Below are 7,896 nucleotides of genomic sequence, written 5' to 3'. Positions count from 1 at the left end.
CGATGTGTCGACCGACGACTCGTAGAAATTTTCTCTTGGATGTCTTTCGCGCTAAACTTGTTCTCTCTCTCTCTCTCTCTTTTTCTCTCTCGTTCTTTTCTTTTTTTATTTATTTTATTTTTTCTTTTCTTTTTTGTTTCTTAAAAGATCTCTTCGGCCATCGAGATCACCTATCCCTCTATGTTTCTCGACCTTGTCGCACGACATCGGGAGAGAAAGATGACCGAACGATGTTGGAAAGAAAAAGGGAGGAAAGACGAAGAGGAAGGCGGCACGTACGAATCGCCAGATAAAGCCCGTCTCGTTGACCAAAGTGTTTTGTAATCGTCGACCTTCCAGAAACGAGAAACTTGGATCGTCGATTGATCCTGAGGTTTTCTTCCGAGCCACCTCGTTTTTCAACCATCTATAGATACCTTCCCAACCATTATCCTACGATATTTCCAGATAACTATGATATATTTCTGAATTAATCGTACAATATTTTTTTCTATACCGATAGGGAGGAATCGGGATAAAATGAAAGATAAACTTGAATTCTTTGACCCATGCTACGATTTAATATATCGAAATCAAATGCGATTTCGAACTATGACGAGATGAATAAAAAGCAATCTATTCAAAATAAAACATTCCTAACGTACGTTCGATGTTTGGAGACTAGACTAGAAAATAATTAAATAGGTCACGCGACTCTTCGAGTGATCGAAGGGAACTAACTACTCCCTTCTACTCCCTCTACTAGCAACAGCAACGTGCGCCACGGTATGCTCCCTCGGCGCTTTCTTTCTTCCTACTGCTAACCACCTGTTTTCAGAGTTAGCGCGCTTTCCTTCCTCTCTCTTTCTCTCTCTTTCTCATTCTGTCTCTCCGTCCATCCACACCCTTTGTACTTTTCAAACGCGGTGCGTGCGATTTCGAGTGGCCATCATTCTCCACAAAAGATTTGACATACGGACTATGGGCGCCACCATTTACGAATTACTCGAAGGGATTACCGCCTTGTCATTCGAATACTAAAGGATGGACCGGTACGATAATGATGATATTGACCGAAGTCCTTGTGTACGCTCGTGTGCGACCCACCTTCTATGAAATCGTCATCCAATACGATCGTATATCGAATTTTTTTTTGAGAGAGAAAAAGAACTTCTTTTTTTCGAAGTTAAGCTCGCGTTTAATAATTCGAAATAAGATTACCCGGAAGGAATAAATTTCATTTGAGCGAGAATAACGTAGAAAAGAAAGAGAAAGAGGGAGAGAGAAGGAAAGAGATATAGAGTGTAGGAGGTGGAAAAGAAGGAGGAAACATGGAGGAGGACCGAATGCCATTTAGAGTCATCCACCGTGTCTCAATCTGGAGGCACCCTTCCAGCCATCGGCGAGCCGTGACGGTTGGCATCTGTTCTGCGGGACCCCAACGCGAGAGACTGCTTCGAGCTAACGCCGGCTTCGGTCTATACTATCACACGTCTATATGCTATCTCGCTGCCGCGACAAAATGCCAAGGGTCCCGGCTCCCAAACCCTACGACGGTACTTCTTCTCTACGACGTTGAAAATGACTCGTTCCATCCCGACAACCAAACATTCTTTCCAACCGATTTGACTTCTCGATCGTTTGGAGATCGTGTTAAGTGATTCGACCTATTGCCATTTGTCTTCCTGTTAATATTTTAGAAACGAAGGAGAGATCTTTTAAAGATATCGAAGAGTCTATATTAGACTAGACTTATCTACGAATGATCCAAAGCTTTGAAACAAAGCTGGAAAGCTACCGGCGATGCTGTGAAATGAGAAAGATAGGGAGAGAAAGAGAGAAAGAGAAAGAAAAAGAGAGAGAAAGATAGTAGAGAAAGATGTCTGCACCATCGTGGAAGGTAGATCGATGGCGATTTTTCACTCACTTAGTTCGGTGCGCATCAATATGCATTAAGCTGATCGGTTCTCCCTATTGGTTTCTCCTCCTCGATGAAAGAAATGGCGCAAGGAGGAGACGGGGAAAGAAGTGGGGTGAGGGAGGAGAGGGAGACAGACCGAAAGAGGATCTCCCAGAGAAGGAAGGAACGTTCAACTCTTTCCATCTCTCCCCACTTCTTTCCCTCTATCTTTCTTTCTTCCTCTCCCTCTCTCTCTCTCTCTCTCTCTCTCTCTCTCTGTATATATACATTCTCGAGGGTGTAAGAAGAGAATAGAAAGCAGGTATCGCCGTGCGGCAAGCTGTTAAGATATTCTTTGAAAATAAGGATACCGTATCGGAGTAATTCTCTGTGGGTGGTATAACCGTAAGAGAATCGAGCCGAACTCTCAAGTACGACTAAGATTTCGTTGCTCAACGATGCTCGAGGGTACATTTCGGTATCTGGCTGGCCCTACTATAGTCGCGTTACCTCGCGAGCATCGTCAGTTTTCGTGAGGACGCTCGACCAATCAGCGACTACCTTTCTCGTCCATTTCCCGAAACTTCCAAAGAACTTTTCTCGGAGGGCACGCCTCTTCTTTTATCCGTTCGTACTTTGCCTACCGTCTGAACACATCGAAAAGTCTCTTTCGATAGCTCTCTCTCTCTCTCTCTCTCTCTCTCTCTTTCTCTCTCTCTCTCTTTCTCTCTCTTTCTCTCGCTCTCTCTGTACGATTTATCAAACGAAAGTTAGAAATGTCAGTCTTAGTCAGGTCGATCTCGTTATGGTAGACGTAGTAGAGGTGTCGAAACGCTTGTAAGACGGGGTGCAAATGTACGTTCCTGTCTGTGGTACTGCCAAAAAGAGAGGAAAAAGAGAGAGAGAGAGAGAGAGGAAGAGAGAGAAAAAATGAAAGAAACGCAACGAATGGTATGTCGAAGCAATCCTGAGGCCGATTCCACTGATACATTATGGATCAACGCTGGGTTAGACTTTAGCATAAGTTTTCCATTAGCGGGCCGAATAGATCGAGATATCGATAATATCCAATATACATTCCAGACGCATTTCGCGAATGAAGCGAGTGTTTTAGGCGCCTTTAACTCGTCCTCCTCTTCTCTCTTCCCCCGGGAGGCCGTCTTTCGTTCTTTCCTCTCTTTCTCTCTCTCTCCCTCTCTGTCTTTTCACCAACCCGCCACGCGCTAGTCCACGAGGATACGAGTGAATTTTTTCCCGATCCGACTAATTGGCCGAATTTACGAGGTAGTCCCGGCCATTTTGGGGCCCAAAAATATCCCTCGTCGATCGGAGAGGGACCGACGCTGGATAATGATTTTACCAGAGACTGTTCAGAATTTCTAAATTTTTCGAGAGAAAGAACGAGAAGAGGGAGACTTTGCGGTAGGAGGAAGGAGAGGGAAGCGTGCAAAGAATCGCGATTAATCGTTGGACGAGCAAGAAGAAGAGCCGAACGGATCGAATCGAATGGACCAAGTAATACGACGAATTTGTCTGTATCGTTCGGAATAAATTAATCGATTTTACCGAATAACTTGGCATTTAACGAGCCCTACTCGTGTGTCTTAATATCTCGTTACCGTAAAAGAAAGTTTCTCTCGTTTAGGAGAACGTTCTTCTTGCAGTATCGATCGAAAACTTGGCGGTCGATTAACGAAACCAAGGAAAATAATTAGTAGCGCAAATACCGGCTTATTTATTCCGCGATTTCCCGGTCGAACGATCGTTCGAACTCCTTTTCTATACGGGGAACGTAAACTTGCTTGCTTACTTGCTTACGAGCGTTCACTAACTCACTGGCTCTCTCCTTCATTTATTTTAGGGGTATGTCGAGGACGAAGGGCGCGATAGCCCCAACTATACTATATGGGGTCCCATATGCTAGCCGAGCTGAGAGCCCTATGTGCTTCTACTGAGTGTGTTTTGATTTCCCTAATAGTCGCGACAGAAAATAGAGAGCTTTCCGGCTCGACGAGCGAACAATCGAAAAATGCTGACGAATGACACGAGCGTAACGATTCCTAAGCGTCCAATCGACCAAGCCTACTTTCATGGCAATCTAGTTAAATTCAATAAAAGCAAAAAATAAACAGGGACAAGGTTGAAAAACAAAAAAGAAAAAGAAAAAAGGAGCACTAATCGATTCTCATTAAGATTTTCATTTATTTTATACCATATTTCGCTCACGACAATGAAATATTTTACGCGTAATGGACAATGTCGTTTATAATAACGTCAAAAGATTTTTCTTAAACGACTCCATCCTACATAGGTGTAGATACTTGCTGTGGAACGGCCAAACTATACTCTCATATATAACATCGAGTATGTCGTTCGGTTAATAAGTTTCCCTTATCGATATGTGTCATCTCTCTATGAGCGAACACTCGCGACCAGTCATTATCACCCTTATCTCGCACGATCGTTTCGATAATTTTCATCGAGAACGTTGGCTCTCTACTGTCGTCGGTAGGTGCGTAGCTCGGCGTTACGCGGAAAAGCATTAGGGTATTATCTAGCCCGACGCGTATTATTCATCGCTCGATCGAGTTATATCAAATTACGGTGTCGTAAAGCGAGCACCATCGACGAGACGATATTCTGAAAATCGTACGATTGCTATCGCGTTCTCGCCTATCCTCTTGCCTTTTTACATAATTAAACGACAGCCACCGAGTCGGCGTTGCACGTCGGGGGAAGATACGATCGTGAAAATTACTTCGTTTCGAAGAGATAACGTCGAGAATGTTGGGATAACAAAATGAAGAGGAATAAGAAGAAGAAAAAAAGGAAGAAAAGAAAAAAAAGAAAAAAGAAAGGAAAAAGAAAAAGAAAAAGGAAATCATCAGAGGAAGAAAGATCGAACGTCTGGATACGTTTGTTCGTGTTCTCTAAGCGAAAACGTTACGTATATACGTCTATGTACGTATGTATGTACGTATGTCCTTAATGTAAAATCTATATTGACGGAGAAGCGTTAGAAGCAAAGGGCAGGAGAGACAACGTGCCGCGAATCGTCGAGATTTGCATGCATTAACGCCACAAGCGCGACTGATTGACAATCCGTACGTCATTGTGACGTCAGTCAAGCCGGCCGAGCGTCCTCTACCAATCGCAATCAATTAAGGTAACGATTGATTGTTACGCGTTTCGACTCGACGACGGAAATATCGCGGAGATATTTATGTGCCTCACTGAACGAACCCATTCAAAGGCACAATGTCGCTCGACAAACCTGTGCACCTTCTATTTTTTCTCCTCTCTCTTTCCCTCTCTCATCCTCTTCGATCTTTTTCCATCGATCGTGTTCGTTCGATCGATCGTTCGATCGGAGAACGTTCGTCGAGTTGAAAAATAAAAAATATATATATAAAAAAAAATAATAAAAAATAAAAAACCAAAAAAGAGCAAATGAAGGAGAAGAAGAAGGATTAACGAACACGGAGCCACGTATAATCGAACCTCACCTCGAAAAATGTCCTCGTCGCGTAGCGTAGATTTCAGAGCACTCGGGACCCCGAAATGGAATCCGTCGAATTGACGCGGAGAGGACGGAGAGGGTCGACGGCTCTCTCGCGGCGCTGAGGGATCGTGGAAACAAGCGTCGAAGAGTGGAACGAGAGAGTGAGAGAGGGTGCTATATACTGCGAGAGGGTGAATCGATGTGGTAGTGGGTTGAATCTAGAGAGGAGAGAGGAAGAGAGAGAAAGAGAGAGTTGGAGTAGGAAGCAGGGCCCTATGATCGATGCCTCGAAATTAAGGGCTCGACCACCGAGCGAAATAAAGTTAACCAATCGCGTCAGACAGATAGTCCGTTATTGGCTCGCGTCGTTACACGGGCCTTCGCGCGTTACACGGATGCTTTCGACTATCGCGACCCGTTGGCCGATTTTTTTTCTATATCCCTTGTTGTTTCATTGACAGAAAAAGAGAAAGAGAGAAAAAGAGAGAGAGAGAGAGAGATAGGGAGGGAGACAGGGAGGAACAGAGATAGAGATAGATAGATAGAGAGAGAGAGAGAGAGAGAGAGAGAACAAGTGGGAGTGTGAAACGGAGATAGACGTGTAAGAGGAATCGAGAGTAGGTAGAGGACGTCGTAGTTGGTGGGAGTGACGGTGTGCCAGAGGATTTTCGTAATTATGAAACGCCGTCGGCCCCGCGGGATTCTCCCGTCAGCCGACAGCGAAGCCCGCTGGCAACGGCCTGCCACGACAATGCCATTTTAATTATGCATGTTAATTGGTTTCGGAGTCCGGCGTAATACCGGCTTCTCTAGGACTATTCTCAACGGCCATCGCCTCCGCGCTACTGTCCCTAGGTGATCGAATTCAGGAAGCGTCGAAGCACGATTTCCCTCGGATCGAGAAATGTCCCGTTCGATACTCAAAGACAAGATGCTCCATAAAGGAGATCCCTCCTTCCCTATCATCTGTGTTCCACGTTCTCATAGAAATTATCAACTAACTATGATTGACAAAGAGGATTATCACGTTAAATTTTATAGTTAATTGATTGGTATTTATCATTGATTAAAAATTTTCCGTCGGGCATGATTATTAACAGGGATAATAATACAAGTGTTATGTATGCGGAGGCTAAACGTTGAGTCTTCAATCAATCGATTTCTCTCTCTCTCTCTCTCTTTTTCTTTTTTTAGTCATCGTTTTTACAAATCGATCGGTCATCTGAAGAGATTATGCTCTTGCACGTAATCGTTTGTTCGCGTGAAACTTCTACCCGTGAAACGTTTCGATGCGGGAAAGGGTTGAAGAGCAAAAAAAAATGGCCACGCTCAGGGCACACCGCGAATGCTTTTGTTTTCCTTCCTCTTGATTTTTTTTTTTTTCACGAGCGAGATATACCCAATCAACGGGGGTCGCGTTGTACTTTCCGCACAGCTGAGTGAGCATGTCACAATCGAGCAGAGCTGCCTCAATCAAAGTGGCATTGATACCCTTTGCCCACTCCCTCCGTTCGGCCCTCCATTGTGGTTTTGTGCGAGACCGAAAATCTATTAGCTTCCGAATATACACATATATATGTGTGTATGTATATATATATATATATATATATATATATATATATATATATATACACACACGCACACTCAAGTATATGGACACGTATACCTGGATCTATACGTATATATACGTGTGTGTATGTATGTATGTATATATAAATAAATATATGTATAGCATTGGGAAAAAAAAGACTAAAAATAATCGATTCCAAAGAAACGTCGATACCTTTCGAAGGATCGAACGAACGAGTCCGAGTTCTCTCTCGTGAAATATTTCCGCGGAGATCGCACGAACGCTCGTTCGCTCTTCTCTTAGTACGATCCACCGCAAATTTATCTGCCGACCGAGAGGGTCGGTGGTCGACGCGACACGCGACCACAATGCGGTTGCACTTACGTTGCACACCGTACTACTCCGTTAGAGAGAGAGAGAGAGAGAGAGAGAGAGCTTGCTTGTTTGCTTGCTTGCTTGCTTGCTTAGGTGCGTGCGTGTTTTCTACCCTCATACGAGAGCATTTTGCGAGATTAATTTTTCTATCGGCCTGTTCGATCACGGATAAGAGGATGGGGAAGAAGTATGTAACTCGTTTCATCATCGAAATCAACCGCTTACGAACGTAATATGATCTCTCTTTTTCTTTTCCACTCTTGTAATACCCGAAAAAGCAGGTCGGCTTCATGGGAACGAACAGAAAGTCTAATTTCGTTTTCGACGAGATCTCCCTTTTAACTTGGCAAATCGTAAATAAAGGATCTCGACGTTTCGATGACATTAAATCCCGGATTTCCTGTGCTACGGAAAAATAGTTACAACATCGGGCCTAAAGAAGGCTTTTACCTGTCAGCAACGCCTACAAAATATACTTCGGATGCGAATGAAGAAGCTCTACGAAAGGAAGAAGGTTGGTATCGAAGTCGAGAGTTGAGCACCTCTGAGCGCAAGATGTCCTCCTGAAGA

General features: G+C 43.9%; 1 protein-coding gene across 5 annotated transcripts in view; it reads right to left on the bottom strand.

Annotated features, from left to right (window-relative positions):
* The window catches only part of LOC127064311 (transcription factor collier), a 77,750-nt gene that overhangs the window by 42,892 nt on the left and 26,962 nt on the right, over positions 1–7,896 (bottom strand). The gene's annotated exons all lie outside the window — the stretch shown is intronic.

Source organism: Vespula vulgaris, chromosome 5 (assembly GCF_905475345.1).
Source record: "Vespula vulgaris chromosome 5, iyVesVulg1.1, whole genome shotgun sequence".
Lineage (NCBI taxonomy): Eukaryota > Metazoa > Arthropoda > Insecta > Hymenoptera > Vespidae > Vespula > Vespula vulgaris.
The sequence above is the reverse complement of the archived record's forward strand: the minus strand, read 5'-3'. Positions and strand labels throughout refer to the sequence as shown.